The sequence below is a fragment of the Portunus trituberculatus genome, chromosome 14, assembly GCF_017591435.1.
Source record: "Portunus trituberculatus isolate SZX2019 chromosome 14, ASM1759143v1, whole genome shotgun sequence".
Lineage (NCBI taxonomy): Eukaryota > Metazoa > Arthropoda > Malacostraca > Decapoda > Portunidae > Portunus > Portunus trituberculatus.
Genome location: NC_059268.1, coordinates 1,959,601 through 1,981,324, shown reverse-complemented (window position 1 = coordinate 1,981,324; position 21,724 = coordinate 1,959,601). Strand labels below are relative to the sequence as shown.

The 21,724-nt window shown below is 42.1% G+C and overlaps 1 protein-coding gene across 1 annotated transcript in view; it reads left to right on the top strand.

Annotated features, from left to right (window-relative positions):
* Positions 1-15,292: 15,292 nt before the first annotated feature.
* LOC123503507 overlaps positions 15,293-21,724 on the top strand; it is a 26,961-nt gene continuing 20,529 nt past the window's right edge. The window contains exon 1 of the mRNA XM_045253347.1: positions 15,293-15,490. The gene's annotated coding sequence lies outside the window, so the exon portion shown is untranslated. The remainder of the gene's footprint in view (positions 15,491-21,724) is intronic.

The following is a 21,724-nucleotide window of genomic DNA, read 5'->3' as shown; positions in this document are numbered from 1 at the left end:
CGGTTCAAGTCAGATGTGCTAGCCTAGGGATACCGCTGCAGCCAAGAGTGAGGGGTTATAATTGTTACGTGCATGTTCAGACATTTTGACATCTGGGGAGACAATGAAACAGTGAAATGTGAATGCTGTTGAAAGAGTTTTGTCCAACAATGGATTTACAGTGAAAGTGTGAAGAGCTTGTGTCGAGGCTCACATGAAAATGTTATTATGCGCGTGTGTGATGCAGTCGCTAGTGATGTCACTGTGCAGTGATTAATGAAGTACAGTGAGGTGAATAAGGAGTGAACATTGTGAGTGGTGTAATGCACACAGAGTGATGACAAGAGGCGTAAACTCACAGGTATGAATAAGAGATGAGCAAGTGCACAGCCAAAATCATGTAAAGAATTTATAAATGAAACAGAATTTGCATTTTGTGTTTGAAATACAGCTGTAAGCTTGAAGTTGTATTTAAACATCCACCTGGTACTATATAAATTCTCGTGTTTGACTCGTATAACTGAGCGGTACAATGACACGGTTGTATGGATTTAGATATCGATTTTAGGCATTGAATTAAACACAGTTAGCTTGCTTCACAGGATTTTCATAGATTCATGTTGGCTTGGAGCCGAGATTTCGAGGTTTGAAATTAAAGGTCCGTTGTCCGGCTTTGGGTACATTACTGCAGCGCGGCGATTTTCCTGTCAAATCCAGATCTACTGTTATCTGTGCATCAACCCATAATTTAGTACATTTCTATTGCCGTTTAAGGTGCAACACACACACACACACACACACACACACACACACACACACACACACACACACACACACACACACACACACACACACACACACACACACACTCACTCGCGCACACACTCACTCACTTACTCTCTCCATCACATTCGCTTTATAAACAACATCTTTGACATGAGTTTAGAGATGGAGTGAGAGAGAGAGAGATTACTTTAGTTTTATCTTTAAATAGAGTAATTAGTTTTATCGCAGAGAGAGAGAGAGAGAGAGAGAGAGAGAGAGAGAGAGAGAGAGAGAGAGAGAGTAAAGCGAAGATTCCTAATACGCAATAAAACTGAAGATTACTCGGTGTGAGCTGAACCAGACTGGTGATGGAGGATGAGAACATGTGATGGTGGTGGTGGTGGTGGTGGCGACAGTGGTGATGGCAGAAGGCTCGTAGTGATGATGATTGTGTTTGTCAACGGTGGGACTAACAAACAGAAATGTCGATACACACACACACACACACACACACACGCTCGCTCGCTCGCTCTCTCTCTCTCTCTCTCTCTCTCTCTCTCTCTCTCTCTCTCTGTGTGTGTTGGGACTGGTGAGAGGAAAGATAAATACTGTATTTCCGTTCCAAATTGACACGCTTTAGTCTTGGCTGGTTGGGCTGCCTCTGTGAGTCCCAATTGCAGCTTCCTCAGGTAAAGTGTGGTGGACAAATCCGCACTACGCTCCCCACGGGCACCGGGTAGCGACAAGCCCTGCGCCAGGTATACACTGGCACGACTTTGCACTGGCCACATGTGTAAACTGGCTTCCTCGCTCTTGTTTGATGGGAGGCGCGCGCGAGGAGAGGCAAGACTATCGGGACGGGGAACATTGGCCTCTTGTTATCATGTGAAGCAAAGTCTTCTTCCGCTCAGGACATTGACTGTAACAGTGAAAATATTATTCCTCCTAATTATATTTTTTCCTCACTTCTTCTTCTTTCGTTTTTCTCAACATAATATTGTCTTCTTGATCTTTTATCTAATATTTTGATGAAATTTTCTTCTCGCCATGAATGCCCCGTAATAAAATTTTCCGACTGGCTTCATTCTTTTGTTTTTTCTTTCTGCAGTATCAGATTTTCCTGAGAGTTTGGTGTGCCATATTTTCTTCTGCTCAGACTTCGTGGAGAAACCGGACTTAATAATTCCCTTGAGGTGAAAAAAATGATCCTATCAATAGCAGGGTTCATGGTATAACAAAAGAGTATGGAGTATATTAGCCTTTTGAGGGAAAAGTTTAAATGTTCCGCAAAACTAAAAACTAATGGTGATGGGGACAATCAATTACTATTACCACTTTTTATGCTGGAGAGAAGCCAGCCAAGGGCAACAAAATATTAATAAAAAGGCCCACTTGAGTGCTGGTTCTCTAAAAGATAAGTCAAGAATTAGTCAAAAATGTCTTGATACCTACCACTACTATTACTACTAGTATCAATATTACTACCACTACTACCAATATTACTGCTACTGATACTCCTAGACAAAAGAAGTAAGTCCTACTGTAGCAGAGCGTGGTTTCGATCCACGGACCTCTGGGTTATGGGCCCAGCACGCTTCCACTGCGCCACTCTGCTGGTAACTCTCCGCTACTATTAGGTACTATAACATGATTTGTGTCTGAGGAAGTGGTCCAGATGGTGACGCCCATTAACTACAGACGCATAACGTGGCACTAGGAAGTTCCAAGTATGAGAAAGATAGATCCGATCTCGGTACAAGGAAGCAATGTATTGAGGCCAGGAATAAGGCGAATAGAATATTGTGATTCATTTTTAGAAATGTTAAAAGCAGGAGTCCCGAAGTAATACTGAATTTATACTTGGCGGTAGTCAGGCGTAAGTTGTTGTCGGCGTGTTTTCATTTGCTTGGGAAAACGGCGGTAGTAACTAATTATGACTCTCTTAAGGTATACTTGGCGGTAATCAGGCCACATCTTGACTATGAGGTACAATTCTGGTCGTCACATTAAAGGAAGGATATATAGCCCTGTTGGAATCAGTGCAAAGGAGGATGACTAAAAAGAAACAGGGAATGAGGGATATTCCTTATGAAGAGAGACTGAAAAAAACTCAATCTGCATTCCTTAGAGAGACGTAAGTTAAGAGGAGACCTAATAGAAGTATTGAAGTGGTATAAGGGTTTTAACAAAGGGAACATGAATGTAGTTCTTACCAGAGAGAGAGAGAGAGAGAAAAAAAAAAGAGCTATCAAACTCTTCCAAGCCTCTCAGTCGCCCAAACATTCACTTAGTTACTGGAGAGAGATGCCTTCCATTAAACTCAGTTCCCTCTTATTTCATAGATGTGGACAGGATGTGTTGGACTGCGAAGGGAGAGGAAAGAGAGGGAACGGGTGTCAGAATCGCTTAATTGGAGAGGAATAGGGATGTTACCGGGAAGAACTAGAAGGAGTGAAATAAAAACTATTAAATGATCATCTCTGGTGCAGAAGACGCCTGGAGAGGGGTGAAAGGAAAGGGAAGAGGGAAAATAAAGCGAGTTAGGACGAGAAAAGAAAAGTTAAAGTACATAAGCCCTTGTTATGCTGTTTTAAGAGAGAGAGAGAGAGAGAGAGAGAGAGAGAGAGAGAGAGAGAGAGAGAGAGAGAGAGAGAGTACCCTGAATACCTTGTTACTTATATATTCTCATCTGATGAATTAGAAACAGGAATCTCTCTCTCTTTCTCTCTCTCTCTCTCTCTCTCTCTCTCTCTCTCTCTCTCTCTCTCTCTCTCTCTCTCTCTCTCTCTGCAATAGTAACTAACCAAATAAATAAAACAGAGACCCTTTAAAAAGATGAAGAAAACGCAAATTTTCTGGGTATTTCCACAAAAGTCAATACAAAGCTAAAAAGGTTTCATTAGTTTCCTCTCTCTCTCTCTCTCTCTCTCTCTCTCTCTCTCTCTCTCTCTCTCTCTCAGTAGAATCTTGGAGTGCTTTGCAGGTACCATAGGAGTATTGGTGTATAGCATATATTACTCATTATTAATACTTTCCTTTTATTATTATGTATTATTGTTATTATTATTATTATTATTATTATTATTATTTTTTCATCATTATTATTATTATTGTTGTTATTATTACTACTATTTTGGTTATCATTGTTACTATTATTATTATTATTATTATTATTATTATTATTATTATTATTATTATTATTATTATTATCATTAATATTATTATTATTATTATTATTATTATTATTATTATTATTATTATTATTATTATTATTATTATTATTATTATTATTATTATTAATATTATTATTATGATTGTTAGTATCATTATGATTGTTATTGTCAATAGTGTTACAAGTGTATTTGTTGTGTATGATGTTGTTGCCGTTGTTGTAAATGTTGTTCACTTCACTTCCTGCATCATTTTTGTCTCTTTTATTGCCGCCTTTAGTCTCTTCTTTCTCTCCATCGTCTATTTTTCTCCTTTTCTTTATCTCTCTTTTTTTCTTTAATTTCTCTTTTTTTTCTTATTTCTCTCTTTACCACCCGTCTCTTTTTCAATTCTACCTCTGTTTTCTCTCTTTTTCTTCTTTCTTTTGGTATTTATTCTCATTTTCCCCATTTCATCCTTCTTTATTCCCTCTTTTCTCAGTCTCTTTGCAATTTTTCACTCGTTTTATTAATTTTCCTATCCTATCCACATCTCTTTTCATCACGTCCTCTCCCATTATTTCCTCCTTTCATTCGTCTCATTTCTCATCCACCTCCCTCTTTATTTTTTTTTATTCTCTTATCCCTTCCTTTTCATTTACACCATTTCTCTCACTCATTTCTCGTTTCCTTTGCCTTTTGTAGCCCTTCAATCCATTTGTTCCTTTGAATTGTGTGAAAAGATAGAGAGAGAGAGAGAGAGAGAGAGAGAGAGAGAGAGAGAGAGAGAGAGAGAGAGAGAGAGAGAGAGAGAGAGATGTGTAAATAAGTGAAATATCTTTAGTTATGTAAGATAATGAGATAAACTAAATTGATATTCTTTATAGATATTTTTTAACGAAATAAAAATCCTTCACTGGGTTGTAAAGAAAAAATCCTTCCTTTGGTCATTAATGAGAAGAGGTCATCCTTTGGTCATCAACATAAAAATTCATCCTTTGGTCATACATAAGAGGAGGTCATCCTAATAGTTCATCCTTTGGTCATCAACATAAAAATCTTCCTTTGGTCATCAACATAAAATTTCTTCCTTTGGTGAACATAAAAATTCTTCCTTTCGACATCAACTTAAAAATTCTTCCTTTGGTCAACAACATAAAAATCTTCCTTTGGTCATACATAAGAGGAGGTCATCCTAACACTTCATCCTTTGGTCATCAACATAATATTCTTCCTTTCGACATCAACTTAAAAATTTCTTCCTTTGGTCAACATAAAAATCTTCCTTTGGTCACACATAAAAGGAGGTCATTCTTTCACACATAAATGGAGGTCATCCTTTGGTCAACATAAAAATCCTTCCTTTGGTCTTCAACCAAAACGGTCTTCTTGGGTCACATGGTCTATCCTAAGGTCACAAAGTGACCTGAGTCCCTCCTTGGAGTCAGGAGTGTCCTGTAGGGTTGTAATCACCCTTGCTTTGCATCTCGCCCACTGGGGGCAGCTAAGCTAAGGGCACGCTTTCTCCTGCCGGCGGCCACACACACAGTTTCCCGGGGGCCGCCTGGCAAGAGGACCGCTTTCCCTCAGCCGCCGCCACGCCGAGTGTCCTTCACGTCCTTCCATGGGGGCAGCCTAGCAGGGGGAGCGCTCCACCCCCACTGGCCGCCTCGCCGGTGTCCTACAACCCTACAGTCACAATCTCCTTACCTCCCTCCCATGCAGGGAGTCCGCACGACTGAGGGACTCTCGCGGCGCTCTGGCCGCCAGTGCACGGTGAGCCCACACTCACTGTTTCCTTCTCCTCGGAAGGAGAAGTCAGACCCACCGTCACCGTTTCTCTCTCCCTGACGGGAAGAGGACGGTCATTCTCAACCTTCTTCCCCTTCGCCAGGGAGGCCTTCCGGGCCGCGACAAACCGCCGGGCCCGGTCCCTGCTCCACCGGGCGCACTCGGCCCTGGTGGAGGCCACCCGCAGCTGCCTCTCGGTCAGCTGCGGATCGTCATATACGAATCGAATTCCAAAGTGAACAATTTTAGATTTCGAAACGATATTTCAATCCGAACAACGCAACAAGATGGCCGAATGTCAAGTGACGCCCAGTCAACATGTCCACACAATGGCCAGTTTGTGAAGGCGACAAGTGAAGTGAACAACATTTACAACAACGGCAACAACATCATACACAACAAATACACTTGTAACACTATTGACAATAACAATCATAATGATCTTAACAATCATAATAATGATATTAATAATAATAATAATAATAATAATAATAATAATAATATTGATAATAATAATAATGATAATAATAATAATAATAACATTAATGATAACAATAATAATAATAATAATAATAATAATAATAATAATAATAATAATAATAATAATAGTAACAATGATAACAAAAATAGTAGTAATAATAACAACAATAATAATAATAATGATGAAAATAATAATAATAATAATAATAACAATAATAATAACAATAATACTTAATAATAAAAAGGAAAGTATTAATAACGAGTAATATATGCTATACACCAATACTCCTATGGTACCTGCAAAGCACTCCAAGATTCTACTGAGAGAGAGAGAGAGAGAGAGAGAGAGAGAGAGAGAGAGAGAGAGAGAGAGAGAGACTAATGAAACCTTTTAGCTTTGTATTGACTTTTGTGGAAATACCCAGAAAATTTGCGTTTTCTTCATCTTTTTAAAGGGTCTCTGTTTTATTTATTTGGTTAATACTATTGCAGAGAGAGAGAGAGAGAGAGAGAGAGAGAGAGAGAGAGAGATTCCTGTTTCTAATTCATCAGATGAGAATATATAAGTAACAAGGTATTCAGGTACTCTCTCTCTCTCTCTCTCTCTCTCTCTCTCTCTCTCTCTCTTAAAACAGCATAACAAGGGCTTATGTACTTTAACTTTTCTTTTCTCGTCCTAACTCGCTTTATTTTCCCTCTTCCCTTTCCTTTCATCCCTCTCCAGGCGTCTCCTGCACCAGAGATGATCATTTAATAGTTTTTATTTCACTCCTTCTAGTTCTTCCCGGTAACATCCCTATTCCTCTCCAATTAAGCGATTCTGACACCCGTTCCCTCTCTTTCCTCTCCCTTCGCAGTCCAACACATCCTGTCCACATCTATGAAATAAGAGGGAACTGAGTTTAATGGAAGGCATCTCTCTCCAGTAACTAAGTGAAAGTTTGGGCGACTGAGAGGCTTGGAAGAGTTTGATAGCTCTCTCTCTCTCTCTCTCTCTCTCTCTCTCTCTCTCTGGTAAGAACTACATTCATGTTCCCTTTGTTAAAACTCTTATACCACTTCAATACTTCTATTAGGTCTCCTCTTAACTTACGTCTCTCTAAGGAATGCAGATTGAGTTTTTTTCAGTCTCTCTTCATAAGGAATATCCGTCATTCCCTGTTTCTTTTTAGTCATCCTCCTTTGCACTGATTCCAACAGAGCTATATATCCTTCCTGTAATGTGAGGACCAGAATTGTACCTCAGTCAAGATTACCGCCAAGTATACCTTAAGAGAGTCATAATTAGTTACTACAGCCGTTTTCCCAAGCAAATGAAAAAACGACGACAATACTCGTAACTTACGCCTGACTACCGCCAAGTATAAATTCAGTATTACTTCGGGACGCCTGCTTTTAACATTTCTAAAAATTAATCACAATATTCTATTCGCCTTATTCCTGGCCTCAATACATTGCTTCCTTGTACCGAGATCGGATCTATCTTTCTCATACTTGGAACTTCCTAGTGCCACGTTATGCGTCTGTAGTTAATGGGCGTCACCATCTGGACCACTTCCTCAGACACAAATCATGTTATAGTACCTAATAGTAGCGGAGAGTTACCAGCAGAGTGGCGCAGTGGAAGCGTGCTGGGCCCATAACCCAGAGGTCCGTGGATCGAAACCACGCTCTGCTACAGTAGGACTTACTTCTTTTGTCTAGGAGTATCAGTAGCAGTAATATTGGTAGTAGTGGTAGTAATATTGATACTAGTAGTAATAGTAGTGGTAGGTATCAAGACATTTTCCCTAATTTTGACTAATTCTTGACTTATCTTTTAGAGAACCAGCACTCAAGTGGGCCTTTTTATTAATATTTTGTTGCCCTTGGCTGGCTTCTCTCCAGCATAAAAAGTGGTAATAGTAATTGATTGTCCCCATCACCATTAGTTTTAGTTTTGCGGAACATTTAAACTTTTCCTCAAAAGCTAATATACTCCAAACTCTTTTGTTATACCATGAACCCTGCTATTGATAGGATCATTTTTTTCACCTCAAGGGAATTATTAAGTCCGGTTTCTCCACGAAGTCTGAGCAGAAGAAAATATGGCACACCAAACTCTCAGGAAAATCTGATACTGAAGAAAGAAAAAACAAAAGAATGAAGCCAGTCGGAAAATTTTATTACAGGGCATTCATGGCGAGAAGAAAATTTCATCAAAATATTAGATAAAAGATCAAGAAGACAATATTATGTTGAGAAAAACGAAAGAAGGAGAAGTGAGGAAAAAATATAATTAGGAGGAAAAATATCTTCACTGTTACAGTCAATGTCCTGAGCGGAAGAAGACTTTGCTCACATGATAACAAGAGGCCAATGTTCCCCGTCCCGATAGTCTTGCCTCTCCTCGCGCGCCTCCCATCAAACAAGAGCGAGGAAGCCAATTTACACATGTGGCCAGTGCAAAGTCGTGCCAGTGTATACTTGGCGCAGGGCTAGTCGCTACCCGGTGCCCGTGAGGAGCGTAGTGCGAGGATTTGTCCACCACACTTTACCTGAGGAAGCTGCAATTGGGACTCACAGAGGCAGCCCAACCAGCCAAGACTAAAGCGTGTCAATTTGGAACGAAAATACAGTATTTATCTTTTCCTCTCACCAGTCCCAACACACACATCATCACACACGAGAGAGAGAGAGAGAGAGAGAGAGAGAGAGAGAGACCACCACCGACCATGTGTGTGTGTGTGTGTCCTCCATCACCATTTCTGTTTGTTAGTCCCACCGTTGACAAAAACACAATCATCATCACTACGAGCCTTCTGCCATCACCACTGTCGCCACCACCACCACCACCACCACCATCACATGTTCTCATCCTCCATCACCAGTCTGGTTCAGCTCACACCGAGTAATCTTCAGTTTTATTGCGTATTAGGAATCTTCGCTTTATCTCTCTCTCTCTCTCTCTCTCTCTCTCTCTCTCTCTCTCTCTCTTGTTCTATCTCTGCGATAAAACTAATTACTCTATTTAAAGATAAAACTAAAGTAATCTCTCTCTCTCTCACTCCATCTCTAAACTCATGTCAAAGATGTTTATAAAGCGAATGTGATGGAGAGAGTAAGTGAGTGAGTGTGTGCGCGAGTGAGTGTGTGTGTGTGTGTGTGTGTGTGTGTGTGTGTGTGTGTGTGTGTGTGTGTGTGTGTGTGTTGCACCTTAAACGGCAATAGGAATGTACTAAATTATGGGTTGATGCACAGATAACAGTAGATCTGGATTTGACACGAAAATCGCCGCGCTGCAGTAATGTACCCAAAGCCGGACAACGGACCTTAAATTTCAAACCTCGAAATCTCGGCTCCAAGCCAACATGAATCTATGAAAATCCCTGTGAAGCAAGCTAACTGTGTTTAATTCAATGCCTAAAAGCGATATCTAAATCCATACAACCGTGTCATTGTACCGCTCAGTTATACGAGTCAAACACGAGAATTTATATAGTACCAGGTGGATGTTTAAATACAACTTCAAGCTTACAGCTGTATTTCAAACACAAAATGCAAATTCTGTTTCACTTATAAATTCTTTACATGATTTTGGCTGTGCACTTGCTCACCTCTTATTCATACCTGTGAGTTTACGCCTCTTGTCATCACTCTGTGACTGTTACCTCCTGTGGCGACACCCAGGTTTGTGCTTGGCGTGGACATCACTGTTGGTGTCTTACTATCCCACCCTTTATATATGTCACAGATGTTGCACTATATAATTTCATTAACAAAAATGCAACTTTTTTTTTCTTTTTTTAGGAAGACTATTTACAAAGCGCGTAGGCGGGCTTTATTTATTATTTTTTTTACATCATTAACGCGAAGAAATATATCGCAGTAGTCACTATCAGTCACTGCCTAGGCATTGTTTCCTACCATTCTAGTCACTGTTAATCATTCATCGGTTTGTTGCAGTCACGTTAGTAATCAGGTGAGTTTAACATTTAACAGCACAGTACACTTCCACGTCACAGTGATGTCAATAACATGTCACTGTTCTTCACCAGTGTCACTATCTTTTCCCAAACTGACTATCTATATGGCACCAGATGTCATAACTGCAGTCATTGCCACCAGTTGCACGCGTCTCGGATTACGTCCCAGTTACAGCCTCTCACTCTGCCATTTTGTGTGACCTCTCATTATATTTCACTGTAGTGTTTCACATTGTACGCCTCAAGTCACCACTAGCAGTTCTTCTCCACTGTACCACTGACTTATTACTCCGCATACAACACTCAGCGTCACCCTACACACGTCACGGTTGGATACACCACTCACAATGTTAATTAAATCTGTGTGCATTACACCACTCACAATGTTCACTCCTTATTCACCTCACTGTACTTCATTAATCACTGCACAGTGACATCACTAGCGACTGCATCACACACGCGCATAATAACATTTTCATGTGAGCCTCGACACAAGCTCTTCACACTTTCACTGTAAATCCATTGTTGGACAAAACTCTTTCAACAGCATTCACATTTCACTGTTTCATTGTCTCCCCAGATGTCAAAATGTCTGAACATGCACGTAACAATTATAACCCCTCAGTCTTGGCTGCAGCGGTATCCCTAGGCTAGCACATCTGACTTGAACCGAGTGACTTGAGTGACGACTGTCCGTAGGCTAAACACTTGCCGTCTCGCTGCTTGCCTGAGTTTTTAAAATGACTCATTCGCAGTAGACATGGGTGTATACAACTTGCCACAAATATGTACATAATAATAATAATAATAATAATAATAATAATAATAATAATAATAAAGATAATGATAATATTAATAATGTTTCCTCCAGATAGAGGTCAGCTGAGCCCTTAATCTGGTGCACCTCACAGCCTCCACAAATACACACGCCTTCCCACTGCTGCGGTATTTAGTAATGATTAGTATACTGTATAAAACTTCACAAAATTATAACTTTAACAGTCAGCTGCCGCGTACTACCAGTCGACCGCTTTGGGTACGTTACTGGAGTGGCGGCGCGACTCCGCACTGCCGTGTCAAATCCAGATCTACTGTTATTTGTGGTTGATGATAAAGAAAATGTGGAAATGTGTGTCATTTAAACGCGAAGGAAGATTTATGACGAGTGAAGCATCGTAATATTAGTATGTTATTAGTTCCCCCATCTCTCTCTCTCTCTCTCTCTCTCTCTCTCTCTCTCTCTCTCTCTCTCTCTCTCTCTCTTGTGGCCACCACCAGCAGTGAGGGGCGACACAGTGGTGAGTGGCGCCTCGTGAGGATGAAAGGGTGACAAGTTTCCGTGGAAGGCGATCACTCCCCATCCTCTTCCCTCATCCTCCTAGTAACCTTGGTCACTCCCCTCTATCTCCCTCTTCTTTATATTTGATCTCAGCCAGTTTCTCTCTGCCCTCTTCCTTCTAATTCCTGTGCAGCTCGCCACTTTGTAATTCTTGCCTCACTTAAGGGACCCTTTAACTCGCTCCTATTCCCTTTCCACCGGTGACTACATTACACCGCACTTTGCTCTCCTTGCATTGATAATTATCACTTTGGCAGTGTCTTTTTTCTCGATGTGTCACCTCCCTGTCACCTCCCTGTTGGTCTCCTTTAATCCTTATAAAACAGTTCCCGCGCTCCTCTCCCCTGCACTTCTGCCTCTCTTAACACTTTCCTGAATAATCTCTACGCTAACCGTCTATTCTTTCCTCGCTTGGATCTTTTCATATATATTTCAGGTCGTCGCTTAAGGGTGTTCTAGCTCACCCTCTCTTCCTCTTCCTCTTCCTTCCAACTCCTCACTCCTCCACTCACATCTTATCCTCTCTGCAGGCAAAACAGGACGGTAATTGTTACCTCAAACGACCATTTCAGACCGCCGCTCCTCCCTCCCATTAGTCACTAGTGCGTAGTTCAGTCAGGGTTGCCGGTCACGGTATTATTTCATGAGGAGCACATTGGGATCCTTTCTTGCCCATAGGCACCTCTTTTTGTCCAGTCCTTGTCACCACACACACACACACACACACATACACCGCGTAGTGTAATGGATAGCAAGCTCGACTCACAATCTAGAGGGCCGGGTTCGAATCCCGGCGCGGCGAGGTAAACGGGCAAGCCTCTTAATGTATAGCCCCTGTTCACCTAGTAGTAAATAGGTACAGGATGTAACTCGAGGGGTTGTGGCCTCGCTTTCCCGTAAATATTTGTATTACTGATCACTTAAATATCAGCTCTCATTACGCATTACGTTCTTGGCTCTCTGCCTTGGGCATCACAACACATTTCTGCCTGCACGCACGCACACGCGTGCGTGCAGGTAGAAATGTGTGTGTGTGTGTGTGTGTGTGTGCGCGCACGCAACAGGTGTGACACAAACAACTATCGGGGAATTAGTGTCATTAATTAACGCAATCGCTAAATTGTATGACATGGTGTTGTGTAAAAGACTGAGTCAGTGGTTGAAACCGTACCGAGAACAAGCTGGAGCACAGAGGAAGCGAGATTGTTTAGAACACATTGTGACCCTTCGCCTGTTAACGGATATGGCTCGCAAGAAAAAAAATAATAACTTTGTAACATTCATTGACTTTTCTAAAGCCTATGATTTAGTACCAAGAGATGTTTTATTTAAGGTAATGAAAAGGCTTGGTTGTGGGCGGGTGATGCTAGCGGCTTTGTTAGCAATGTACCGGGTAACAGAGAGTGTGATTGGTGAGGCGGTCATGACAACAACACTTGGGGTGAGACAAGGATCGCCTACGTCATGTTTACTTTTTATTCTGTTTGTCAATGATTTGATTAATAAGATAAAGGAACGTTGTCAGTCAGATGGTTTTCTCCAGTGGTTTCATATATTAGTACTAATGGACGATACTATACTGTTATCTACATCTAGAGAAGCTATGTTACAAAAAATTGCAATTGTACAGGAATTTTGTAACGAATGTGGTATGAAAATTAACCAGAGCAAAACTAAATTTTATGTAATTTACGGCAGAGCTGGTGATGCCGAGCCGCTGGTGGTGAATGGACTTGTCATAGATCACTGCTCTAGCTACTTCTACTTCGATTCACCCTTCACCAGCGACGGCTCGGTTTCGTCAGCAGTTAAGGCTCATGCAAAGGGAAAAATGTGTCATGTGTTAAAGTTTGTATCCTTTCTCAAAAAGAACAATGATATCCCTTTTGTTGTGAAGCGGCGGGTTTTTGATGCAGCGTTGATCTCCTCACTCTTGTATGGTTGTGAGTCATGGGTGGGGGCGGACTTTAAACCTGTAATTAAATTGTACAATTGGTCATTACAACAACTGTTGGAGGTGAGAACAACAGCCAATCTAGTGTGTTACGTTGAGTCAGGGTACTTGCCGCTTCCTGAGTTACTGAAATTGAGACAGCATAAGTTTTTTCAAAAGTGTAAGAAGAAAGACACAATTTTGAAGATGATCCCCTTGTTTTTGCACTAAATAATATTCGGATATGTAATACGCCAACCGGAAGACTTGCACACGAGTTCTTACAAGCGCCATCAGGGATAGTAATGCCATCATGGGAGATGTTAACAATCAAATTTTGCTCTCAAACTCATCTAGATGTGAAGTTTATAAGTATATGAACCCAAGTTTGTCAGTTCATCCAGTGTACAGAGTGAGACATAACATTAATGAATTTCACAGATTGTCTTTCACGCGTTCTAGAGTTAGCGGTCACAACCTTGGAATAGAGACAGGGAGGTGGAACAGAAGAGGCCGCGGGCGTATCCCTGTAGAGGAAAGACTGTGTGAGTGTGGCTCGGTACAAACCGAGCAGCATGTCATACATGACTCTCCTAAGTCACTACAAATACGTGACACTTATCATTTTGATTGCATGGAAGATTTGTTTTCGGGTACTTATTCAGATGAAATAGTATGTAAGATCATTCATGATATTCTGAAGTTATATGTATAAGATTTTTGGGAAGTCTGGTTAGATTTATTTAATTAGGAATTTTGTAGTTTGTGGACTACAGTTGTGTTTTATTACATTTATATTTGTTTAAGTAATATCGTTTTCACTTTAATGTGATATTATTGTTTTTTAATGTAAAATCGATTCCTAGCTGTGGTTAATAAATATTTATCTATCTATCTATCTATCTATGTACTGCAGTTACTAATAAACGTATTATTATTATTATTATTATTATCATTATTATCATTATTATTATTATTATTATTATTATTATCATTATTATTATTATTGTTATTATTATTACACACACACACAAGAACACGAATGAGGGCATGGTTAAGTAAGTACACATACACGCATTCGCACACACACACACACACACACACACACACACACACACACACACACACACACACACACACACAGGAAAGTGTGGCCATTAATGTTGTCACCTCCATAGAGGCTTTTTAATGTCAATAAAGTAGTGTAATCGTAGCCCTTGCTTGAGTACCGTGACGCGTTTCCATATTCACTGTGGTGACTATTGGGTGATTGGATTCATCAGCGCTGTGTGAGACATGTCGCAAATTTAGCTGCTTCACCAAATATTTAGCGACAAATTTGGCCAGAAGGGCGTTGACTCACACAAGAGGTCACCTGTAGTTTGAAAATAATTGTTGTATAGCAATTTTGAAAAGTCAGGCAAACATCAATAAATGAATAAAAAGAGGACAATTAAAAGCTTGATAGTTCTGTCTACACATGTAAAGGACACTGGTGCCAGACGTGTGTGTGTGTGTGTGTGTGTGTGTGTGTCGGCTGGACGTGGCTCAGCTCCACCTCCTCCTGACTATGACGCTTCAATTTTGTCTGTTTAGGGGGTGACCGGCATGACCTGACCTCCTCCCTTGGTGTATACACTGCCACAACAATAAACTTATCAATCAATCATCAATCAAATTTAAAAGGCGAGTAATGAGAGGGTGGGGGACAGCGGGGGGGGGAGGAGGAGAGGCGGCGATCGATGCCCCCCAGATGGGTTTGTTCTGTGTCACCGAGAGGGATAAACGTTACATACTACGTGTTAGATAAAGTCAAGGGGATCCTGTACTGATTAGCCTATGTGTAAGTCAAGCCACTTACTTCGTCTAGGAACATTTGTAGCATGTACAACAATGATTTAGCGACCTTTTAGCGACTTTTCAAGGTGGAGCTGGTGACGTAGAATATTTACATTTGGCAAAACTGCCCACCACCACCACCACCACCGCCAGTGACAGGTGACCACTTTATCACCAGACACAAGACCTACGAACACGCTCACCGCTCCACCTCCACCAGCTCTACCAGCTCCACCTGCTCAGTGAACAGGTGAGTCTATTAATAGAGTGGAAGGCAGGAACGTGATGGGACAGTGATGGGACGGTAATGGGGCGGATAATTGACTAGAAAGCTGTATAATAATGCACTGAAGGGTTGACGTGACGTGTGGGGGTGAGTGGGTAGTGAAGGGTAGTGAATTAATGGTGCCACAGTGTCATTAGTGATTTCTAGTTTATTACAAGGAAGAACTGTCTTGAAAACCCGGCTAGTTGTCTTTGTGGCCTTGTAAATTTGTCGTGGTAAGAGAGTAAGCGTTTCTAAGGATGTTTTTTTTATGGTTCTGGTGATAGATTGTTAAATTTCTAGTTTATTAAAAGGAGAAACAGTCTTGAAAAACCTGCTATTTGTCCTGTAGCCATGGAAAATTGTCACAGCGAGAGGAGGCGGCGTTTCTGAACCTGGGCCAGTGTGGAAAGCAGTATTCCTCCAGTTATATAAGGTGTAGTGCTGCAAGATATTACATTGAACTCTCTCTTGTATAGTGAATGGCGAGAAAAAGATGGAGAGAGTCTTTGTAACAGTTAACCGTCCCAAACTGACACTTCTAGTAAACACCCTTATCACTTCTCCCTCTCCCTCTCCCTCTCTCTCTCTATCCTCCCTCTCTCTCTCTCCCCTCCCTCTCTCTCTCTCTCTCTCTCTCTCTCTCTCTCTCTCCTCCTCTCCTCCTCGCCTGTCTTGAATCACTTCATTAACGAGGGCGGCTGAGGCAGAGTATGGGCTGACTAGGGAAGACTGGGCTTGAGTGTGGGCGTGGCAGGTGTGGGCGGTAGTGGGTGTGGAGCTGATGACGCCGCCGATAACTGTGTCTGTGGAGAGAGAGAGAGAGAGAGAGAGAGAGAGAGAGAGAGAGAGAGAGAGAGATGTTACGTTCACCGGTTAAACTGGTAAGATTGGCATCGGAGAGCCGGTGAACAATAACAATAAAAAAAACACTGCAGGTTCAACTGGTGAGGAAATGCAAAAGGGGATCACTTTAAAAAGCTACTTTAATAACCCATAATGAAATTGACACATATATAACAAGAAACATGAAACACAGATATATAACATGAAACATAGGAAAATGACACACATATACATATAACACAGTAATAAATACAACAATAAAGAACCCAACTTAATACCTAACAATAATCCTAATCCTATATAGAGGCAATGTGGAAAACACGGATGAGGGGAAGTGATACTTATGCGGTGTCGCAGTGGTGAAATGCTGGGTGATGGTTGATCCCACGGTAGACCCAAGAGGCGTTGTGTTCACTGGTTGAGGCTTGGATCTCAACTCCCAATCCAGAAAACCAAGAGCTGGCTCAACACTTTCGGTTGAGTCGAAAGGGGCCGCGTGAATCCAACTTCGGGACAGTAGCCGGGCTTCATGAAACGGTGACGTGGAAGGTTCACGAGACGGTGGCGTGGAAGGTTCACGAGACGGTGACGTGGAAGGGAGGCGGAGAGGTGGCGAACGAGGTAACAAGCAGAGGAGGTGATGGTAGTAATGCATGTTACGGGCGGGCCGTAACATTTCCTCCCCCCTAAGACCTCCGTAATGGGCTCATGAAGGAGGTGAGACGGGAGATCTTGATAAGGCGTCGGCGATGATGTTGTCCACCCCCTTGATATGATGGACTTCCAGGTTGAAAGGTTGAGTTAACAAGGCCCACCTAAGAATGCGTTGGTTTCGGTTCCTCATGGCGTACAGGAAGGCCAGAGGATTGTGGTCCGTGAAGACCTTGGTGATGTGCGGACCAGGATGAAGATAGCACTCAAAACGTTGGAGCGCCAGCACGAGTGCCAGAGCCTCCTTTTCGATGGTGGAGTAGTTGAGTTGATGGTGTTTCAGTTTTGCAGAGTGATAGGCGATGAGATGGAGGATGCCGCTTGTGGGGTCCGGTTGTAGTAGGACAGCACCCACTACAACTCCACTCGCGTCCACTTGTAGATGGAAGGGTCGGGAGTGATCCGGCGTCCAGACCACTGGTTCCGAGGAGAAACGCCTTGAGGTGTTTGAAGGCTTGGTCACAGGCCGGGGTCCAGTGGAAGGGGACGGAAGTGCTGAGAAGGTCCGTCAAGGGGGCGGCCAGGGTGGAGAAGTTCTTACAGAAGCGTCTGTAAACCCAGCCATCCCCAAGAACCTCATGAGAGCTTTCCTGGTGGTAGGAACAGGAAGCCAAGGATGGCCTCCACGTTAGCTCTCTTGGGGTGAACCTTGCCGTTCCCCACCACATGTCCCAGAATATTAAAAGGTAACTTGTTCTTCCATTTTTCCAGGACCATTAGATTGAGCAACTCCAAAAGGTGGTAATGTTAAGGGCGGCTAACCATTTCTTAAATTGTCTTAGTTTCTCACTAGCGAATTCAACATAGGTGTGAGACTCTGGTTTCACATACTTTCGAAACTGCTGTCTGTATCCATCAGAAGTGATAGAGTAGGCGTCTAGAATGTTACCTTATATCTCTTCATATTCTACCTCATCACTAAGGCCGTTGTATATCCTATAAGCTTTTCCTACTAGCTTAGGGACAAGGAGAGACACCCACTGATCCTTGGGCCATTTATTCCTATTAGCAATGCTCTCAAAAGCGCGAAATGACCCGTCAACATCAGATTCATCAAAAAGGGGAACTAGCGGAGCAGTTGTAGCAGGATTAAAGCTTGCTAACTGTTTCTTTATATCTATTTCTTCCCCTCTAAACTTAGCGTCATTTCGTAGGGTTAACTCCTGAAGTTCTAACTCTTTCTCCTGCCTTCTAAGTTGTAACTGAAATTCTCTCTCTTTATCTTTATCTTCTTTTTCTGCCTGTAGTTGCATTTGTTTTTCTTTTTCTGCCTGTAGTTGCATTTGTTTTTCCTGTAGTTGCATTTGTCTTTCCCGTAATTCTCTCTCTTTATCTTTATCTTCTTTTTCTGCCTGTAGTTGCATTTCTTTCGCTTCTTTTTCTGCCTGTAGTTGCATTTGTTTTTCATGCATCCGGTATTCTAGTTTAAGCTTCTCAATTTCCCATTGACTTATTCTACTCTTATCCTGTTCTTCCTGGGGACTGTGTATTATAGTCCTCGTAGAGGCTGACATGGGAGTTAACTCTTCTATGGCATTTCCTAGCAACTGACCTTCTTGCACTAGATGTTCAACAACTACATTCTTAATGACCTCTTTAGTCATCTGAGACGTGATGGGAACATCAAAATGTTTAGCGATGGTCTTCCATTGGTCCTTCTTGATATTAGCATATTTAAGTTGTTCCAGAGAAGGGTCTGCACAAAAATCTTCAACGTTAAACTGAGCGGAAGCCATATTAAATCGATGTTAAACCACAACAAAAAAATGATAAGCGAATTACTTAAGTGAGGAACTTGGCAGAGTGATAATAAAGGCAACCTTGAAATTACCTAGATTATACTTAAGCAAACACTTATGAGTACAATCACTAATGAGGGTAAACTAGAGAGTTACGGCATTAAGAGGGATCCGGATTACTCTAGTTACGAGACTTGAGAGTGAGGAGCGAATTGTACTGAGACTTGTTATTGATAAGGAGGCGGATTAGTCTGAGAGACTAGTTAAAATGGCCGATTCTAACTAGCGAGAAAAATGATCCGCGAAGTGAGGGAATTGAGGGTTCGCATGAACATATGATGATCCCAACACTTGGATAACACTTATTACACACCTGCCTATGTGCAAAAATAGAGATAAGTGCTATCGGTGAACACGCCTTTCTACCTGGTTTCCTGCTCTACCACTGCTATGCGATACCAATGAAAGTCACGAAGCACTTTTAACCCAAAAGGAGCCACTTGATCGCACAAAGGTAAATTTAAACCACACGCAGAGTAAGTCACAGAAAAAAACACATCAGAGTCACAACACCACAGAAACACAAGCAATCACAGAAAAAGTCACTGGAAAAATGGAACACTGAACATGGGTTATAATGGTCCTGTCACGGTCGCCAATTGTTACGTTCACCGGTTAAACTGGTAAGATTGGCATCGGAGAGCCGGTGAACAATAACAATAAAAAAACACTGCAGGTTCAACTGGTGAGGAAATGCAAAGGGATCACTTTAAAAGCTACTTTAATAACCCATAATGAAATTGACACATATATAACAAGAAACATGAAACACAGATATATAACATGAAACATAGGAAAATGACACACATATACATATAACACAGTAATAAATACAACAATAAAGAACCCAACTTAATACCTAACAATAATCCTAATCCTATATAGAGGCAATGTGGAAAACACGGACGAGGGGAAGTGATACTTATGCGGTGTCGCAGTGGTGAAATGCTGGGTGATGGTTGATCCCACGGTAGACCCAAGAGGCGTTGTGTTCACTGGTTGAGGCTTGGATCTCAACTCCCAATCCAGAAAACCAAGAGCTGGCTCAACACTTTCGGTTGAGTCGAAAGGGCCGCGTGAATCCAACTTCGGGACAGTAGCCGGGCTTCATGAAACGGTGACGTGGAAGGTTCACGAGACGGTGGCGTGGAAGGTTCACGAGACGGTGACGTGGAAGGGGAGGCGGAGAGGTGGCGAACGAGGTAACAAGCAGAGGAGGTGATGGTAGTAATGCATGTTACGGGCGGGCCGTAACATTTCCTCCCCCCTAAGACCTCCGTAATGGGCTCATGAAGGAGGTGAGACGGGAGATCTTGATAAGGCGTCGGCGATGATGTTGTCCACCCCCTTGATATGATGGACTTCCAGGTTGAAAGGTTGAGTTAACAAGGCCCACCTAAGAATGCGTTGGTTTCGGTTCCTCATGGCGTACAGGAAGGCCAGAGGATTGTGGTCCGTGAAGACCTTGGTGATGTGCGGACCAGGATGAAGAAAGCACTCAAAACGTTGGAGCGCCAGCACGAGTGCCAGAGCCTCCTTTTCGATGGTGGAGTAGTTGAATTGATGGTGTTTCAGTTTTGCAGAGTGATAGGCGATGAGATGGAGGATGCCGCTTGTGGGGTCCGGTTGTAGTAGGACAGCACCCACTACAACTCCACTCGCGTCCACTTGTAGATGGAAGGGTCGGGAGTGATCCGGCGTCCAGACCACTGGTTCCGAGGAGAAACGCCTTGAGGTGTTTGAAGGCTTGGTCACAGGCCGGGGTCCAGTGGAAGGGGACGGAAGTGCTGAGAAGGTCCGTCAAGGGGGCGGCCAGGGTGGAGAAGTTCTTACAGAAGCGTCTGTAAAACCCAGCCATCCCCAAGAACCTCATGAGAGCTTTCCTGGTGGTAGGAACAGGGAAGCCAAGGATGGCCTCCACGTTAGCTCTCTTGGGGTGAACCTTGCCGTTCCCCACCACATGTCCCAGAATATTAAAAGGTAACTTGTTCTTCCATTTTTCCAGGACCATTAGATTGAGCAACTCCAAAAAGGTGGTAATGTTAAGGGCGGCTAACCATTTCTTAAATTGTCTTAGTTTCTCACTAGCGAATTCAACATAGGTGTGAGACTCTGGTTTCACATACTTTCGAAACTGCTGTCTGTATCCATCAGAAGTGATAGAGTAGGCGTCTAGAATGTTACCTTATATCTCTTCATATTCTACCTCATCACTAAGGCCGTTGTATATCCTATAAGCTTTTCCTACTAGCTTAGGGACAAGGAGAGACACCCACTGATCCTTGGGCCATTTATTCCTATTAGCAATGCTCTCAAAAGCGCGAAATGACCCGTCAACATCAGATTCATCAAAAGGGGAACTAGCGGAGCAGCTGTAGCAGGATTAAAGCTTGCTAACTGTTTCTTTATATCTATTTCTTCCCCTCTAAACTTAGCGTCATTTCGTAGGGTTAACTCCTGAAGTTCTAACTCTTTCTCCTGCCTTCTAAGTTGTAACTGAAATTCTCTCTTTATCTTTATCTTCTTTTTCTGCCTGTAGTTGCATTTGTTTTTCCTGTAGTTGCATTTGTCTTTCCCGTAATTCTCTCTTTATCTTTATCTTCTTTTTCTGCCTGTAGTTGCATTTCTTTCGCTTCTTTTTCTGCCTGTAGTTGCATTTGTTTTTCATGCATCCGGTATTCTAGTTTAAGCTTCTCAATTTCCCATTGACTTATCCTACTCTTATCCTGTTCTTCCTGGGGACTGTGTATTATAGTCCTCGTAGAGGCTGACATGGGAGTTAACTCTTCTATGGCATTTCCTAGCAACTGACCTTCTTGCACTAGATGTTCAACAACTACATTCTTAATGACCTCTTTAGTCA